General features: G+C 42.1%; 2 protein-coding genes across 2 annotated transcripts in view; both read left to right on the top strand.

Annotated features, from left to right (window-relative positions):
- The window catches only part of LOC114644653 (twist-related protein-like), a 42,303-nt gene extending 36,129 nt beyond the window's left edge, over positions 1–6,174 (top strand). The window contains exon 2 of the mRNA XM_028792699.2: positions 5,164–6,174. The gene's annotated coding sequence lies outside the window, so the exon portion shown is untranslated. The remainder of the gene's footprint in view (positions 1–5,163) is intronic.
- Positions 1–20,838, top strand: part of slc48a1a (solute carrier family 48 member 1a) — a 1,064,469-nt gene that overhangs the window by 246,644 nt on the left and 796,987 nt on the right. The window lies entirely within an intron of this gene.

A 20,838-nucleotide genomic window follows, 5' to 3' on the forward strand; every position in this document is an offset into this window, starting at 1 on the left:
TGCAGCTCAGTGAGGACATGTGACCCCATACTTGGCACCTCAAGGAGGCTCCGCCCCTTCCAGTCATCTTATTTGGACTCCAGGTTGCTAGACAACAAAGCTCCAACATGACTCTCTAGATTTGTGCAGCCAAGTCGGGCTTCCTTTTGTTGTGCTGCGTGCACCTTGTTTGGCGCTTTGTTTAAGATATGAAACGGGGTTGGACCGATTGGCTTCCCAGGTATTTTTGTGGACCCCTCGCCTACTTCAGAGCGTCACAGTGTACTTCTTTATAGTGAATATCATTGGGATGATATACACGAGGAGTACTAGTTTGTTTATCTATATATTTACTGTTTAATTTATTTAAAGAGCTTCTGTGAAAAGCCAGACTTCCCCCTGGGGACAGATAAATTAAGTTCTATCAATGCAGGTCAACGCCAGGGGTAAGCTGCCCCAAGAAGCTTTGTAAAGAGGTGTGTGTGTTTGTGTGCACTTAGAGGTGTGTGAACATCAGTAGACTGGGAACAATACAAATGGTCAGTTTGATATTGAAAACTAAAAAGCTTGTCCAGTTTCACCCCGTCTGGCAAGAGGATGGACAGTCAGCAGACGGGCCAAAGCAGAATAGAAACCTCATGTAGGGACGTTTGGGGAGATCGGAGACTGAGGGTACTGAGGAGCAGGGCCATGCAGGAACTTGGGGGCCAAGACATGAATTTATTAAAGAGACCTTTGCTGCAATAGGAAACCAATAGAAAGAACATGTGAAATAAATAGCCGGACACACAACGAAGGTTTGGAGCAGCCAACCATATAGTTTCCCTGGCTGCAAAAGACTTAAGTTTGCGTGCAATGTGTACAGGTTAGAGTCCAAAACAGAACTGATCAAGTATGGAGGATGGCAGGTGTTTAAGGCAGTTCAAGTGAAGTGATGTCATTGGGGTGGAACAGGAAGTGACATCCTCTGGGCCGGGAATTGAAGTGATATCGTTAGACCGTAATCAGATACAGGCAGAATTTCTTGTGTATGGTCTGCAGAGAGAAAAGAGAAATTTAGTGCAACCCGCCGACCCTTGGCTCTGGCATGGAATTGGCGTTTTCTTTCAAATTTCAAAACTCAGCTTGATGTTATTTTGAAGGAATTAAGTGGCTTGGACTGGCAAGCTTTGTTGGGCTGAATAGCCTGTTCTCGTCAAGTTTGTTCTGAAGTTTTAATGACTCAGATTTCTCATTCTGCTAAAGATTTATTTATATATACAGTGTGAGTCAAAATTATGTTAACATTTGAATGGCGGAAGCAATATTCACAAAACATACTTCATATGTGCAGGATGATTTACAGGAAGGTCTCAACCTACCTGTTCGCCATCATGTTCAACAAACAAAAAACAACGAGCAGCAGTACCATTTAAAGCCTGGACACACATTTCGTGGGGAACAGAGGATACCACGGTCCATATTCTGTCTTTCAGGTCATTGATATCACAAACTTTCCTGCTATACATGCATTCCTTCATCAGACCCCATAACCAGAAATCACAGGGTGTCAGATCAGGGGAGTGTGGAGGCCGTGGCAATGGTCCATCGACCTGGAAAGGTGCGGTCGAGATCAAATACCTTGGAATCCAAACTTAATCCGTTCCAGAATCCCGTTCAAGTTCCAAGACAATTTTTCCCTATTAAAATAATAGAAACTGGTTAATCCGTTCTTGGGTCCCACAAACTCGAATTTTCAAAATTATAAATAAATACACTGGATTTTAAGGTAAAATATTAACAAATAATAATAATAATATTTGAATAAAATGTAAATTAATAAAATTAAAAATATAAAAACCTGTATTTACCTTATAAAGGAATGATGATGACGCATGTGGAAGCTAGAGGAGGAGGAGAGAGATTATTACTTAGAAGACTTTCCTCTTACTCTTATTTTCCTCACTACACTTTTTAAGACTCATGGTGAATACACTAAGTTGTTATTATATAAATAATTACACAAAACAGGCACAAAAGCATAAATTTAGCAGCGAAAAATCACACGAGATGCTTTCACTACAGCTTCTGACAATGAACTGAATGACAAAGCTTATGGGCGGCCTGAGCCCTGGGGAAACATACGCACAAACACACGAACAATGTGCTGGGCGTTCAGATTCCAAAGCAGTGCTCGGATTCCAGGGCAAAATTTGCTCGAATTTTTCGTTCAGATTCCAAGCTGATATATATATATTCTTGACCATAATTCGTTCCAAAACTCTGGTCGTAAACCGATTTGGTTGTGAACTGAAGCAATTTCTCCCATAGGATTGTACGTAAATACAATTAATCCATTCCAAACCATACAAACTGTATGTAAATATATATTTTAAGTTTTTAAGCACAAATATAGTTAATTAAACCATAGAATGCACAGCGTAATAGTAAACTAAATATAAAAACATTGAATAACACTGAGAAAATCTTGAACAACAGAGAAAACTAACACTGCAATAGTTTGCGCTATAGTGCTACCAACCGCTGGTTAAAAACACTTTTTTTAATGAGTTTTAAGCACAGGGGGAAAAAAATGAACATTTGAAAAAATCCGTAATTTAATAAACCACCAAGAAAAGTAACATTGCAACAATGCACGCTACGAACCGATCGCTGTAAACAGAAGTGAAAACAAAATCAAGCCCAGTGCTTTCTTTAACTGCCTTCCTACCTGCGTCCAGCCCCCTCTCTCTCACGCTGCCTGTGTGTGTGCGCGCGTCTCTCTCTGCACTGCCTGTGTGTGTGTGCGTCTGTCTCTCTCGCTCTCTGTCTCTTGCTTGCTGCACAGGAAATGCACAGGGAGAGACTGAACATGTACAAACCGAAAGGGAAACTGGCTTGTTCGTATACAGTGTGTGGTCATGAACCGAGGCAAAAGTTTGGCGAACTTTTTGGTCGTAAACCGATTTGTATGTGTACTGAGACGTTCGGGAACCAAGGTGCCACTGTATATGTTTATATGTTGTAAAGAAAGCACAAAACTCACATAAAGGTTTGGGGTTTTCTGGCCCCGTATACTGTAGAAAGTGATGAAAAAAAATAATCACAATCAATACAACAGTTTTCATAACACCGTCCGCCATCATGGCGGATGTGGGAACACTTATGTGGCGGGACCGGAAATGGATGAATGGGCTGATGGGAAGGAACCGAGGTGGATGCTGGGACTGCTGACGTCATCGGGGCGAGACAGAGGGAAGGCGGAAGTGGCGTGTTGTCGTGCAGTGTTCAGGAGAGTTCATGGTGGCGTTGCGTCTTTCTTTCTGTAGAAATAAAGAGAGAGAGGTTAGTACCCCGCCATTCCCGTCTGGCATATGTTGTCGCGTTACATTTTGGATCGTTCCGCGGCTCCCTAATCGCGCGTGTGTGACAATGTTTATATATATATATATATATATATATATATATATATATATATATATATACATACAGTGGTGCTTGAAGTTTGTGAACCCTTTAGAATTTTCTGTATTTCTGCATAAATATGACCTAAAACATCATCAGATTTTCACTCAAGACCTAAAAGTAGATAAAGAGAAACCAGTTAAACAAATGAGACAAAAATATTATACTTGGTCATTTATTTATTAAGGAAAATTATCGAATATTACATATTTGTGAGTGGCAAAAGTATGTGAACCTTTGCTTTCAGTATCTGGTGTGACCCCCCTTTGCAGCAATAACTGCAGCTAAACGTTTCCTGTAACTGTTGATCAGTCCTGCACACCAGCTTGGAGGAATTTGAGCCCATTCCTCCGTACAGAACAGCTTCAACTCTGGGATGTTGGTGGGTTTCCTCACATTAGCTGCTCGCTTCAGGTCCTTCCACAACATTTCATTGGATTAAGGTCAGGACTTTGACTTCGCCATTCCAAAACATTAACTTTATTCTTCTTTAACCATTCTTTGGTAGAACAACCTGTGTGCTTAGGGTTGTTGTCTTGCTGCATGACCCACCTTCTCTTGAAATTCAGTTCATGGACAGATGTCCTGACATTTTCCTTTAGAATTCTCGGATATAATTCAGAATTCATTGTTCCATCAATGAAGGCAAGCCATCCTGGCCCAGATGCAGCAAAACAGGCCCAAACCATGATACTACCACCACCATGTTTCACAGATGAGATAAGGCTCTTATGCTGTAATGCAGTGTTTTCCTTTCTCCAAGCATAACGCTTTTCATTTAAACCAAAAAGTTCTATTTTGGTCTCATCCATCCACAAAACATTCTTCCAATAGCCTTCTGGTTTGTGCACGTGATCTTTAGCAAACTGCAGACGAGCAGCAATGTTTTTTTGGAGAGCAGTGGCTTTCTCCTTGCAACCCTGCCATGCACACCATTGTTGTTCAGTGTTCTCCTGATGGTGGACTCATGAACATGAACATTAGCCAATGTGAAAGAGGCCTTCAGTTGGTTAGAAGTTACCCTGGGGTCCTTTGTGACCTCGCCGATTATTACACACCTTGCTCTTGGAGTGATCTTTGTTGGTCGACCACACCTGGGGAGGGTAACAATGGTCTTGAATTTCCTCCATTTGTACACAATCTGTCTGACTGTGGATTAGTGGAGTCCAAACTCTTTAGAGATGGTTTTGTAACCTTTTCCAGCCTGATGAGCATCAAAAACTTTTTTTGTGAGGTCCTCAGAAATCTCCTTTGTTCGTGCCATGATACACTTCCACAAACATGTGTTGTGAAGAGCAGACTTTGATAGATCTCTGTTCTTTAAATAACACAGGGTGCCCACTCACACCTGATTGGCATCCCATTTATTGAAAACACCGGACTCGAATTTCACTTTCAAACTAACTGCTAATCCGAGAGGTTCACATACTTGTGCCATTCACAAATATGTCATATTCGATCATTTTCCTCAATAAATAAATGACCAAGTATAATATTTTTGTCTCATTTGTTTAACTGGTTTCTCTTTATCTACTTTTAGGACTTGAGTGAAAATCTGATGATGTTTTAGGTCATATTTATGCAGAAATGTAGAAAATTCTAAAGGGTTCACAAACTTTTAAGCACAACTGTATGCATATATATATGTGTATATATATATATATATATGTTTATATATGTGTATGTGTGTGTATATATATAATATATGAATTAACCTATTTATGTTTTACTTTACTATAGGACTTGATGAACTGAAAACCAAAAGATGCCTGGATGGTCTCCTGGGAAGGCAGCAGTTAACCCCAACAAAGAAACCAGAAGAGAAACATGCCAAAAACAGCAGCAAACTAAAGCACCCAAGACGTCACTTGCTGCCTATCAAAGGACACAATCAGACAAACACAAAGGAGATTTTCAAAGTCAGGAAGAATAAAGAAAATCTGTCTAAATTTTGTGACCAGTGGGCCCAAGTAGATTCAGCAGAGCTGCCAAACCCCCCAGTGGTGCCCAGGTGACAGGAGCCTGACGTGAAAGTTTTTTCCCCGACTGGCCCGCACTCCTCCTCAAAGGACAAAGCCTTCCAATCCCGAAGTGCAGTCTTAGCTGAATGGGAACTGCCTTTTATTATATCATTGGTTTGTTTTCCACACAGTTTTCTCCATTTTTTTTTATATTTTGTATTGCTTAAAGCTTGATTGTTGCATAAATGAACTCCTGGGAGTGACGGTCCGCCGGGCGGCCTTGATGTTTTATGGCTCTTAGCCAGTTGCCTCCACTTCTCTCTTTCGCTGCCTTTGTCTCTGTCTATTGCTCACTCCTTCTGCTTCACTCTCTTCCCTAAAACTGGACATTTCATGGAAGCCACCGTATGGTATCAAGCTGTTTGAGAATCTTCATTTTCTAGAAAGATTTGCACAAAACAAGTTTGAAGAAAGAAAAGAAAGAAAAAGAAAAGCCTCCTGCTGAAGCAGCAATCAGGGTAAATGGTTTGTAACCACGCTAATTCTGCTTGGGGCTCCTCCAGAATTCAAATTCCCCTTCCTAGAGAGTTGAAGGACTGATGGAGAGAAATATTATGGCAAATAAAGACTGCTCTTTGTGTGGGCGGGAGTCGGCCGAGTGAGCGTTCATACCACTAGACGAGTTGTGTCTCCTTTTAGTATTTCCCAGCATGCTGCACAAGTTTAACCAAACCAAGGGCTTTAAGAGGCAATTGCATAAATAAATAAATAAAAAGTTAAAACAAAAAAATGAAGCTGTTATTCAGATGTCCGTAACTTCACCACCATTCAGCATTTTGTAATTTCCACAAACCTTCCAAAGAGTTTTTATTTGTGACGGGGCTTGGCAAAAAATCCCTGACTCCAGCCAAAAAAATGTTCAAAACAGGCATTTTGGCAGATGAATGTATTGTTGTAAGAGAGGAAACTGTATTATTGCTTACCATATAATAAGTAAGTGCCCCCAACACCCTCTTTTTTTCCAAGAACTCGTGGAAAGCTAACAATGTTTAGCTCCATTTGATATGGCAGCCTTCACAGTGGGCACTTTACCCAAAAGTCATCATCAGTTGTCACCTAAAAACAAGAATGGCAACCATCAATGTAACTGTGTGGCCTCACTCATTTTTCACAGAGTGACTGTCATAGTGGAAAACGGTCCAATAGAGCTGTGCAGCCTCAGTGCAGGTAGGCAGACCCACCTCAGGGCATTTATTGCAACAGTATGGGGGTACAAAGCAGGAACCAGTCCTGGACGCACTGGGAGAGTGTGAACAACATCTGTGAGTATTAGCAAGGCCAAGATATGAAAAAGCAGAGCGGTAAAGCAGCAGCCATAACTCAGTGGGACAATGGTGCAGCCAAACTGACAGGCGAGTCTTCAGACCTCCTACCTTTATTTATAGATAGATAGACAGATAGATAGATAGGAAAAGTGGTATATTATAGATAGATATGTAAGGCACTATATAACAGATAGATAGATAGATAGGAAAGGTAGTATATTATATATAGATACATAAGGCACTATATAACAGATAGATAGATAGATAGATAGATAGGAAAGGTAGTATATTATATATAGATACATAAGGCACTATATAACAGATAGATCGATAGGAAAGGTAGTATATTGTAGATAGATATGTAAGGCACTATATAACAGATAGGAAAGGTAGTATATTATAGATAGATATGTAAGGCACTATATAACAGATAGATAGGAAAGGTAGTATATTATAGATAGATATGTAAGGCACTATATAACAGATAGGAAAGGTAGTATATTATAGATAGATATGTAAGGCACTATATAACAGATAGATAGGAAAGGTAGTATATTATAGATAGATATGTAAGGCACTATATAACATAGATAGGAAAGGTAGTATATTATAGATAGATATGTAAGGCACTATATAACAGATAGATCGATAGATAGATAGAACTTTATTTGGCCCCATGGGGAATTAGTTTTTTTACAGAAGCCCTTTAAATGACTAACTACATGAATAGATAGGTAAATAAATACACACACACTGTGGTCTGAAGTCACGCAAGCATAACTTTTAAAAACAGAAAATTAAAAAGAACAAAAACTTCTAACTTAGCAGTTCCAGTCCCAGTGAGGTGCTGTAAAGACGTACTGCTGTTGGTATAAAGGAGCCCCCGTTGCATTTCTTCACACACTTTTTTAATTTGTCGTCTGAAAGTCCTCCATGTCAGTGTGGCACAGAGAGGATCTGCAGCGTTGTTCATAATGACACTCAGTTTTGTTTTCATTGTCTCCTTCACTATGACCTCCAGGGGGTCCAGAATGTGTCCAATAACAGAGCCTGCCCTTTTAATTAGCTTGTTATTTCAGGGGGCCTCTCTTGAAGTGATGTGACCAGCCCAACACACCACCCTGGCCATCACAGAGTTGTAGAAGATGTGATGAATGTCACTTCCCACATTAAAGGAATGCAGTGTCCTAAAGATGAAATGGTCTCCTCTACCCTTTCTTTTATAGTTCCTCTGTGTTACAAGACCACTCCAAGCTGCTATAATTGATGTGGACCCCCCGAGTATTTGTAGGAGTGGACCACATCCACTCCTTGATTAGTGACCAGAGTTAGAGGCTCTTTGGTGCTATGAAAGTCAATAAGCGGTTCCTTGGTTTTGCTGATGTTGAGCTGCAGACAGTTCTCAAAGTTCTCCCCCTGACTCCTCTCCTCTGTCTCATCCCCTTTATCCATACACCCCATAAGTGCAGAAGCAACAGAGAATTTCTGCAAGTGATGTGATATGACCTGATGCTTTATTTATAGTCAGAGGTGTACAGAATGAAATGAAAAGGAGACAGGCCTGTTCCTTGTGTTGCTCACACATTCCTTGAGTCTTACAAACTGCGGTCTGCCTGTCAGATCGTCCATTATCAGGACCCCATAGGCTCATCCACCTGCACATCTCTGAGGTTACCTCTTAACAGGGAGGTGCTGGATGGTATTGAATGCACTGGCAAAATCAAAACACATAATATTTACAGTGCGGCCAGCTTTGTCCAGCCTGCTGGAACACACAGATAATCGCATCCTCCACTCCCACTTTTGTCTGATAGGCAAACTGCAGTGGGTCCAAGTGGTCTACCACAGGAAGACTCATATAGTCCAGGACAAGTCTCACGAAGGGTTTCATGATGTGAGATGTAAGTGCCACTGGTCTGTAGCCATTAGGTGAAGAACACGAGTAATGCAGGATGTTTTCCACAGCAGTGACGCTTTCTGGAGCCTTATTGACAGACTGAACAGGTGACAGAGGACACCACACAGTTGGTCAGCACAGGCCTTAAGAACTCGAGATCTGACTCCATCGGGTCCTACAGCTTTTCCTCAGTTGTCTCCTTACTTGGTCTTCAGTTATCAGTGGTGCACACTGATGGTCAGAGGTGGCCTTGTCATTGGCCATTCCAGTTGACATGGTAGAAGTTGTGGTGTAAGGAGACTGGTCATTTCATGAAGGTGGCAGTGGGAAGGAAAATCGATCATTGGTCAGTGGAGTTGCTAGCTTTTTGTCTTGCAGTATGTAAAAAATCATGCTATGACCGGAATGAAGACCACTACCTTGTAACATCAGGAAAGACCTCATAACTCCAAAAACTAAAACAACTCAATTGTGAAAAAAATGGCAGTAACTAGGCTTTCCCATTGCACGTGAGACACATACAGTATTCAGAACCTTTGCTATGAACCCTGAAATGTGTCTCAGGGTCATCTCATTCTATTGATTGTCAGTGAGATGTCTGGGGTCCATCAGTGGTCGATTCATTTGGACCTGATTAAGAAAGACACACCCCTGTCTATAGAGGGTCCCGCACTTGAGCAAAAACCAAGCCATGAGCTCAGAAACGGAATTGTGGTTGGAGGCCCAGATCTGGCTGAAGGCAGCAGAAACTGCCTGCCTCATTTTAGGATCCCAAAATGCCTCCATAATTCTTAAATAGAATACATTTGGAACAACCGTGACTCTTGGTAGAGGTAGCTACCCGGAACAACTGAGAAATCAGAGGAGAAAGGCCTTGGGGAGAAAGGTGACCAACATCCCAATGATCATCCTGGCTGAGCTCCACAGAGCCTGCATGAAGATGAGAGAAACTTCCAGAACAACAACCACCACTATAACACCATGAATCTGGGTTTTACGGCAGAGTAGCCAGATGACACAATGAAAAATCCTGCTTGGAGTTTGCAAAAAGTCACCTAAAGGATTCTGGGACTGTGAGAAACATTTTCCGGTCTAATGAAACCAAGAGTGAACTGTTTGATCATAACTCTAAGAAACACGTCTGTAGGAATCCAGGTGACGCCATTCCAACAGTGTAGCTCTGGGGTGGTCACATCATGCCATGCATGGAGTTTTCCCTGAGAGAGCCGAGCGAAAGCCGAACAGAGCAAAGTGCAGAGATATTTGTAGTAAAAGAACGGCTCTGGGGTCCTTTGGACCTCAGAAAGGGCTGAAAGAAACAACGCATAACACCAAGCAAAGCAAACACGGGAGGGGAGAAACTCTTTGAATGGCCCAGACGAGAACTGCCCACCGGGGGTCTCCATCCAGCCTGACCAAGCTGCAGAGAGAGGAATGGCAGGAAATCTCCAAATCCAGCTGGGTGAAGTTTGTGGCTTCAACCCCAAGAAGATGCCAAAGCTGTCAAAGTGGCGTCAGCTAAGCAAAGAGCAAAGCGTCTGCACACTTCTGTCAATGGCATGCTTCGATTTTTTACCTTCTTGTATACATAGAAGACAGAAAGTATAGGAGTCGTGAAAAAAATCGACCCAGAGATTTTGATGAATCTTCACGGTGAAGACCTTCCTGAGTTCCGAAAATACCTTTTATGAAATTACGAGTGACGTTCAAAAAAGTTTCCGCACTGTTTTTTTTTAACTGTATTGTAACGGCCAACCCCTTTACCCAGACTGGCAACGACACAACCGAGACTAGTGACTTGGCTAAACGGAGGATTCTCAAGATAATAAGGAGCCATACCCCTTACAAACAAGGGGCAAAATAATAGGCAACGCAAATCAGTGATGTCAAATTAAGTGCAGATATATTGAAAGTGAAACGAATGTACAGTATATACATATGTACAAGGACAGACAAATACTCAATATTATATATATATATATATACACACGATTCTCCACTAACCCAAAAACACCAGTGAAAGACTCTATATATCTATATCAATATACATATATATATATATATACAGTGCATCTGGAAAGTATTCACAGCGTATCACTTTTTCCACATTTTGTTATGTTACAGCCTTATTCCAAAATGGATTAAATTCATTTTTTTCCTCAGAATTCTACACACAACACCCCATAATGACAACATGAAAAAAGTTTACTTGAGGTTTTTGCAAATTTATTAAAAATAAAAAAATTGAGAAATCCATGTACATAAGTATTCACAGCCTTTGCTCAATACTTTGTCGATGCACCTTTGGCAGCAATTACAGCCTCAAGTCTTTTTGAATATGATGCCACAAGCTTGGCACACCTATCCTTGGCCAGTTTTGCCCGTTCCTCTTTGCAGCACCTCTCAAGCTCCATCAGGTTGGATGGGAAGCGTCGGTGCACAGCCATTTTAAGATCTCTCCAGAGATGTTCAATCGGATTCAAGTCTGGGCTCTGGCTGGGCCACTCAAGGACATTCACAGAGTTGTCCTGAAGCCACTCCTTTGATATCTTGGCTGTGTGCTTAGGGTCATTGTCCTGCTGAAAGATGAACCGTCGCCCCAGTCTGAGGTCAAGAGTGCTCTGGAGCAGGTTTTCATCCAGGATGTCTCTGTACATTGCTGCAGTCATCTTTCCCTTTATCCTGACTAGTCTCCCAGTCAGTGCCGCTGAAAAACATCCCCACAGCATGATGCTGCCACCACCATGCTTCACTGTAGGGATGGTATTGGCCTGGTGATGAGCGGTGCCTGGTTTCCTGCAAATGTGACGCCTGGCATTCACACCAAAGAGTTCAATCTTTGTCTCATCAGACCAGAGAATTTTCTTTCTCATGGTCTGAGAGTCCTTCAGGTGTCTTTTGGCAAACTCCAGGCAGACTGCCATGTGCCTTTTACTAAGGAGTGGCTTCCGTCTGGCCACTCTACCATACAGGCCTGATTGGTGGATTGCTGCAGAGATGGTTGTCCTTCTGGAAGGTTCTCCTCTCTCCACAGAGGACCTCTGGAGCTCTGACAGAGTGACCATCGGATTCTTGGTCACCTCCCTGACTAAGGCCCTTCTCCCCCGATCACTCAGTTTAGATGGCCAGCCAGCTCTAGGAAGAGTCCTGGTGATTTCGAACTTCTTCCACTTATGGATGATGGAGGCCACTGTGCTCATTGGGACCTTCAAAGCAGCAGAAATGTTTCTGTAACCTTCCCCAGATTTGTGCCTCGAGACAATCCTGTCTCGGAGGTCTACAGACAATTCCTTTGACTTCATGCTTGGTTTGTGCTCTGACATGAACTGTCAACTGTGGGACCTTATATAGACAGGTGTGTGCCTTTCCAAATCATGTCCAGTCAACTGAATTTACCACAGGTGGACTCCAATGAAGCTGCAGAAACATCTCAAGGATGATCAGGGGAAACAGGAGGCACCTGAGCTCAATTTTGAGCTTCACAGCAAAGGCTGTGAATACTTATGTACATGTGCTTTCTCAATTTTTTTATTTTTAATAAATTTGCAAAAACCTCAAGTAAACTTTTTTCACGTTGTCATTATGGGGTGTTGTGTGTAGAATTCTGAGGAAAAAAATGAATTTAATCCATTTTGGAATAAGGCTGTAACATAACAAAATGTGGAAAAAGTGATGGGCTGTGAATATTTTCTGAATGCACTGTATGTATACATATATATATATATATATATATATATATATATATATACTGTATACATACTTGGGGGCTTTGCCCCCTGCCCGCTTCCCTTGACCACCCCATTTCCCTCCCTCCAACCCCAGGGCGCGCTACACGGCAACCACTTAGTGTCTCTGCTGCTCGCGTTGTGAAGAGGGGGCTGAACGCACACTAAGGAGACACGGTTGCTCCTCCGAAACCCCCTCTCAAATGGTGATACAATGGGAAACAAATTCTGTTTTTTTTACCTCCTTTTTGCTCGATCAACTGCTGGCTTGTTGCTGCTGCTGCTGCTGTGCTGCGTGATCTGCATTTCGTGCGGCGCTTCGAACATTTAAAAGCCTGTACAGCAGCTGTCCTTTTGGCTCACTGCCTTGTCTTACGGGACGTTAAAGTGTCTCCAAGAAAATCTTGTCTCATCTCCTTTTTTTTATAATAGAGACATATTATATATATATATATATATATATATATATATATATATATTAGCCATTCTCCACGGTTTCAACTGCATATTATTGAAACAAGACAGCGAGGAGGGTCCCGCCTGGCTCCCCACTCCTGACGTCACTATTTCTCCTCCCCTCTGCCCACAGCCTCTGTCTCGGATTAGCGCGATTATATCGCTCCTGCAAGTGAATTATGATTCTTAGTGCAATGAAAGAAGTCACAAAATCAACCAGAATATTCAAGCAAATTCTAGAAAAAAAAGTTCTAAATCCATTAAGTAGTTCTCTCATTCGCTAACTAAGCGGAGTTAAGGTTACACCAGAGCAGATACGTGAGAGAGGTGGGCCCAGCCCCCCGATGAGTCTCTCTCGGAGTCGCACTAATAAATCAGTACCGCAAGTGAACTATAACACTTAGCGTGATGAGAAAGTCGCAAAATCAACCGGAATGTTCAAACAAGTTATAGAAAAAATCCTGATCTAAATCCGTTAAGTAGTTCTTTCGTGAAAAGTGGACAGACATACAAACGGGTCTAAAAATGTATAAGAAATTTCGCGCTTGGACTGAAATTTTTAAAACTGTTTCTTAGTGAGCACCTATGGGCCAAGGGTAACCTATATTCCAAATTTCAAGTCCCAAGTCCTCATGGTTGAGGAAATTTTGTGATGAGTGAATCTCAGTGATATTTGGCTTTTATATATATGAGGGCGAAACACGTGTCGTGTACTCTTTGCATTTATTTGACAGTAAACTATTTCAACCATTCTGTGATCTGCTCCTCACAAACTGAGGGCACCGTGGCGGATGTTAGCAGATCGCTGGCCAACCACAAGCGTTACCTGGTAGGTAACCACCCATACAATCAGATTGTGACACAGACTACGAATGCCGTGAATATATATATATATATATATATATATATATATATATACTGTACATCCTATTTACCACGAGCACACAAATATACAGTAATAAAGAAATACAAAGCCCTCCCTTGGCCCTAAACAATAAATGAATACACACGGAATACAAAAAACAAACAGCAGTTAAAATGGATGTAGTCTATGAGTCCAGAGTTATTAAAGTCCTGAATTAAATGAAATGCTGGCTGAAATGAGATTTTGCTCCTTCCTATAAAAATACAAACCGATCTCACCGTGTGAGTCCTCGGCAATGGCTGAATGAAATCCGAACCCCGGGGTTTCTCCGCACTGGCTGTCATTATGATGTTCCAGATAATGAAGAGTAAAGTTGCGCACTGAACGTATGTGATGATTTGGAAAATGAATGTCAAAAATGACTCCTTTCTCCTCTCGATCTCCTTGCTCTCCTTTTTCGGTTCTTCCCTCCTCTTGTTTAAATAACAAGTATTCTGGATGTAATTGGTGGCAACAGGAAATTCCAGTCTCGGGGTCTCTGTCTCCCTGCATCGTCCTTCGTCCTTCCCCGTTTGTTTTGCACACACAAAAAAGAGCACGTTGAGTTGACCTGTGTCTCTGTGGTGACTATTTGTTGGAGTTGGAAGGAACACAACAAGTGGCGAAGAGGATGGGATATCATCAAGAGCAGGCCCATTCATTAAGTGTTACCTCGTTTGCAAGTATCTCAGTTTGAGTTTTTCAAGTGCAGTAGCTACATCAGGAGGAGCTGCAGATCCATTCGGAGATATATGAACATCTCATCTTCTACGTATTGAAGCGTCCGGCAGTGCTGCTGACAAATCCAGTACTGGACATCCAATAGTTTTAGTTCAGTTTTCAATAAATGGATGTGTCAGCAGCACTGCCGGATGCTTCAGTACGTAGAAGATGAGATGTTCATATCTCCGAATGGATCTGCAGCTCCTCCTGATGTAGCTTAGGTGTTGGTGACTCTGCGGCGTGGGCAGTTGTTTGTGACTTCGTATAGATCCCCTCGCCATTAGTTATAATGGAGCAGTGGAGAGGCGCGCAGCGAGCGTTTCTGTGAAAGCCTTTTATAAGAATGGTGATAGTTGGACTGCTGCGCAAAGGTCATTACCAGTTAGGACGTCACGATCATGTCCCGTCTGCTCATGCGATTATAACATGGGCACGTAATTTCAAAGAAACGGGTTCGTCCTTAACAAAGAAGTCCTCTTGTTGGTGTTCGAATGGCCCGCACACCAGAGAATATTGAGACTGTTCGAGCTGCCATCGTGAGGAGCCCTCGCCGCTCAGATCGACAACACGCTTCATTGTGGCAAAGCTTGCAAAGAACACCGCATGAGTTGAAGTTCCAGCCCTACAAACTGCAGATTGTGCAGGAACTCGAACCCAATGACCGCGTGTCGTGTCAACAGTTTTGTGAACAATCGTTGGCTAAAGTAAGCGAGGATGCCAATTTCATTAACAACTTGTGGATGTCGGATGAAGCCCCTTTTCACCTTAACGGATTCGTTAACAAACTGTATTTTCGTTACTGGGCACCGGAAAATCTTTTTGCTCTTCACCAGCATCCAGGTTACAGTATGGTGTGCTGTGTCATCGCATGGTGTCATAGGCCCTTACTTTTTTGAAAATGAGGAGGGCATTGCCACCACACTTACATCCGCTCGGTATGTTGCTATGCTTGACATTACAAAACGTCGCACATCTGAATATCGAAAACAGGACGGAGCCACTTCACATTCTGCCTGACAGTCGATGGCAGCTATTCAGTGATTGTTTGGAAGGTGCGTCATTTCATGCAGCGGTGACACTCCGAGATCCCTATATTTCTATTCTGTTGGGACATCTTAAAAGCCAAGTGTACCGCACATGTCCTGCAACCATTGCTGAACTAAAAAGGAGAATTGAAGAGCTAATCGCTGGCATTCCTCTTGATGTGTGATGTCAGGCTGTCAGAATGTGAACAGAGAAATGGACAACACCTTCAGGATGTTTTCTTCAAAACAGAAAATGAATATTGATTACCATCCTTAATTGCATATCCTGTACAATACACTTCATCATTAAATGTATTTTGTAATGTGTTTATTCGTGCATTGAACATCAATTGAAAATTTCCCGTTTCCCTGAACCATCCTTAGTATAGAGAAAGTACAGGAATCGAGAAAAAATCTGACTTTGGCATTTTAATGAATTGAACTTTGGCACCAGCTCCACGAGCCTTCTTTCATTCATCCATTTTCTAGTCCAGGGTTGTGGAGACTCAGTCCTGGCAACAGTGGGTAGAAATCAGAAACGAGACTCCCCCACGCTGGAAACATCTACACTTGCTAATTAACCCAACGTGTACATCTTCAGGACGTAACAGAGAAGTCCGAGGACCTGGAGGATATCGCACACAAGCACTGGGAGAACATTCAGATTCCACATGGACTGTGACTTAACGAATAATAGACTAGGAAATGGTGTCTACCCCAACATCAGGCCGAACCACTGACCCGCTGTGTCCTCCATCACATCACTCCATAACTGATGGAATAATCAAGTGAGCCATATAAGGGACTCCTTTATCCAGATTGTTGGGGCAAAAGTCTGTCCTGGCAGCACTGAATACAAGGTAGCAGACAAATCTGTTGTGTGTGCCGGTGCAGCACAAATGAACAAACACACACAAACAGAATAAACTTGAATCTACACGCGTCCTTCAACACATAACTGGAAAAAATTCTGCTGGATCAATACTGATAACTTGAAAACATTTGGTTTAAGTTCTCACACGGCCTCCACTTGTCAACTCCAAAGAAGTCTGATCTCCTTAGGCTGTTAGAATATGACATGCCCTGCAGTCCAGGAAAGCAATTAGCTGCGATAGATAGATAGATAGATAGATAGATAGATAGATAGATAGATAGATAGATAGATAGATAGATAGATAGATATGAAAGACACTATATATGATAGATAGATAGATAGATAGATAGATAGATAGATAGATAGATAGATAGATAGATATGAAAGGCACTATATATGATAGATAGATAGATAGATAGATAGATAGATAGATAGATAGATAGATAGATAGATAGATAGATAGATATGAAAGGCACTATATATGATAGATAGATAGATAGATAGATAGATAGATAGATAGATAGATAGATAGATAGATAGATAGATAGATAGATGTGAAAGGCACTATATATGATAGATAGATAGATAGATAGATAGATAGATAGATAGATAGATAGATAGATAGATAGATAGATAGATAGATAGATAATTATTTGTCCCAAGGAGGAAATGTGTATTTTTACATAAGCTCTTTAAATAAATGAATACATAACGAGGTAGATAAGTAAATAAATAAATAATTCAATAAATTCCGACACACACTCTTTGGTCTGAGTACACACCAGAATGACTAAAAAGTAGGAAAATTAGAAAGAAACAAATTTTTTGACTGTGCAGTGCCAGCCCCAGTCAGGCGCTATACAGACGTATTGCCATTGGTTTAAAGGCCCCCCATCCCCCACTCCCAATCCTAGTACCCCGTTGCATTTCTGGACCCCTCTTCTGCTGAGTGATTCATTGTGTGAAAGTCCTCAGTGTTGCTGGTGTGTCACAGAGAAGATGTGCAGCAATATTCATAATGGCACTTAGTTTTATTTTAACGTTTTCTTTCACTAGGACCCCCAGGGGGTCCAGAGTGCATTCTATTTCTGAGCCCGCCTTTTTAATTAGCTTGTTAATTCGGTGGTCCTCTCTTGAAGTGATGTTATCAGCTCAGCACACCACACTGGCTGTCACAGAGTTGTAGAAGATGTCAAGGATGTCACTACCGACATTAAAAGAACGCAGTGTCCTAAGGTTGAAGAGCCCCCTCTGCCCTTTCTTGTTTGGTTCCTCTGCGTGTTCCAAGACCATTCAAGCCTGTCATTAACATGGACCCCCATGTACATGTAGGAGAGGACCACCTCCAGATCCACTCCTTAAACAGTGACTGGTCGCAGAGGCCCCAGGTGCCACAGGGTCTCCTGTCATTGCCTTTACCCACCCGAGTGTTGTGTTAACGTCAGCAGTCTCTCAGTTCTGAGGGTCTCGGATGCTCGGGCCAGTTAGCATTGATGTTTTTTTTTATGTTCCAACCAGTTTCTTAATCAGAGGCAAACTCCTGACTTTAATTAACTCTTTTCCTATGCAAAGCCTTTGTTTTTCCCCATTTCTATTTATAGCCTGCCAAAACGGAAATACCTAGCAGTGTGCGTAATTCTCTTTGAATGTGCCGTCTTGGGACTTTGGGCACGGGAGACTTCACAAGAGACTCTTGTTGTTCGTTTTTTCTTTGGCTTTTCAAAGCAAGCCTTGCGCAGACACCTGGCCGCCAACCTTCCCTAAGGCAGATTCTGTGTGATTAAAATGGATGGCTGAATAATTAGTATTTTAATGCTAACTGCTAGTTAGTCTTGTTACAGTACATTTTAAGGGCCGCCACAGTAAAGTTCACTTCTGAGATTTTTAATGTTCTTCTGCTCCACTCGTTCAGTCCAGGAGGTGAGTCCTATCCCAACACCACTGGGTGCAATGCAGGAATGAGGTGCAGGATCCAGCGTTGGATGGGAGGCCAGTCTATTTGCAAGGGTTAGGTTAGGGTAGAGGAGGATGGTCCATACAGGGGCAGTGGCAGTGGCACACTCATCCCGTAAATCATTTTTATTTAAAGTGCAAACATCCGTACTTCTATTAACATTCAAAATTAATTTTTAAATAAATTAGGGTTAGGGTTAGGGAAAAAAAAAAACGGAGTCAACCGCCAACTTTAAGAGATGGGAAGAAAACAAGAAGGACTGGAGAGACACCCACATGGGCAGGCAGAAGGAAAAGACGTCTTTTTCAGTTTCAAAGCACGTTGAATGTTAGTTTAAAGTTTGAGTGCGTTAGGGAGAGGAGTATCACATTGTGGACCACCAGGGGGCGGACCGCTCCCCCATCCCCGACACAGACTGTGTTGAGCTTGTGTCTCAGCCTGACACACATTTTATTCTTTAGTGGGTTTCTGTTGTCCCCCCCCCCCAGCACAGTACACAAGCACCAAATAATAAAACACACAGTCCTTCCTCTCTCTTCTTCACCTCCACTCCTTCTCACAAGCTTCGTCCTCCACCTTCCGACTCTGGCAAGTCCTCTTATGGAGGCCAACCAGGAAGTGCTTCTGTTCTTTTGACCACATGGTCTGTAAACACTTCCGGGTTAGGCAGAAACCCCATGCCATATGGCTCCTCCATTTTTAATGCAACACCCCCCCGGCAGCATCCATAGATAAAGAACTCCAAGTCCCATAGTGCCTTGCACTGCGGCAATCCAGAGGAGCTACCGTCTAGCATTTTGGGGGGGTGGAGCAGTGCCCTAAAGAGGCCACCTTCCCCCCATCCTTCCACTTCCTGGGTGTCCTAGCCAGGTTGGGCTGCCAGCTGTCTCTTACGCTGTGGACACATTAGAACCCTCTAGACGAGAACAGGCCATTCAGGCCAACAAAGCTCACCAGTCCTATCCACTTATTTCTTCCAAAAAAACTTTTAAGTCGAGTTTTGAAAGTCCCTAAGTTCTTACTGTCTACCACACTACTTGGTCTCTTATTCCAAGTGTCTATCGTTCTTTGTGTAAAGAAAATGCAAAATTTCCCCTTCACAAGATCCCAACTGTGCCCCCGTGTTCTTGATGAACTCATTTTAAAGTCACCATCTCGATCCACTGCACTAATTCACTTCATAATTTTAAACACTTCAGTCAGGTCTCATCTTCATCTCGTTTTTCATAAACTGTAAAGGCTCAGCTCTTTTAATCTTTCCTCATAACTCATACCCTGTAGTCCAGTAATCAGCCTCGTTGCTCTTCTCTGGACCTTTTCTAGTGCTGCTATGTCCTTTTTTTAGCACTGGAGACCAAAACTTCACCCAGGACTCCAGATGAGGCCTCACCAGTGTGTTATAAAGCTTGAGCAGAACCTCCTGTGACTTGTACTCCACACATCAAGGCGCTATATAACCTGACATTCTGTTAGCCTTCTTAATGACTTCTGATCACTGACTGGAAGCCGATAGCTTAGAGTCCACTATGACTCCTAAATCCTTCTCATAAGGTGTACTCTCAATTTTCCGACTGCCTATTGTGTATTCAAACCTAACATTTTTACTTCCTATGTGTAATTCTTTACATTTACTGACGTTAAATTTCATCTGCCACAAATCTGCCCAAACCTGTATGCTATCCAAGTCCTTCTGTGATGATATAACGGATTCCAAATTATCTGCTAATCCAACTATCTTGGTATCATCTGCACACTTAACCAGCTTGTTACTTATATTACTATCTAAATCATTTATATATATTAAAAATAGCAGCAGTCTCAGCACTGCCCCCCTGCTGGTCACCACTCCTAACATTAGCCAGTTCTGATGAGGTTCCTCACACCATCACCCTCTGCTTCCTGTGTCTGAGCCAATTCTGCACCCATCTAAGAACATCACCCTGAACTCCCACTTCTTTTAATTTGATGCCCAACCTCTAATGTGACACCTTATCAAATGCCTTCTGAAAGTCCAGATAAATAATATCATCTGCTCCACTTTGATCGTATCCTTTTGTTGCCTCCTCATAGAATTCCAGCATGTTAGTAAAACATGACCTTCCACTTCTGACCCCACACTGACTGTTCAGAATCACTCCTGTCCTTGCCATGTGTTGCTCAATCTTATCCTTAATAATTCCTTCCATTAATTTTCCTGTGATGCATGTTAAGCTTACTGGCCTATAGTTGCTTTGATCTGCCCTGTCACCCTTTTTATATAGTGGGATGATATTTGCCATTTTCCAGTCCTTTGGAATCTCTCCAGTGTGCAGTGACTTCCTAAAAATATGTGTCAAGGGTTTATATCTGTACTCGATAGCCTCCTTAAGAACTCGAGGGTAAATATGATCTGGTCCTGGGGATTTGTTTGATTTCATCTTATTTAATCTGAGCAGCACTTCTCCCTCTACAATTTTCAAATCCCTCAGTACCTCCTTAGTAGTCCCTGTTACCTCTGGGAGGTTATCCACTTGCTCACACCTCCGAAAAATGTAAGTTTAAGGCATCCGCTATTTCACTGTCTGTATCTTT

The sequence above is a fragment of the Erpetoichthys calabaricus genome, chromosome 3 (assembly GCF_900747795.2).
Source record: "Erpetoichthys calabaricus chromosome 3, fErpCal1.3, whole genome shotgun sequence".
NCBI lineage: Eukaryota > Metazoa > Chordata > Cladistia > Polypteriformes > Polypteridae > Erpetoichthys > Erpetoichthys calabaricus.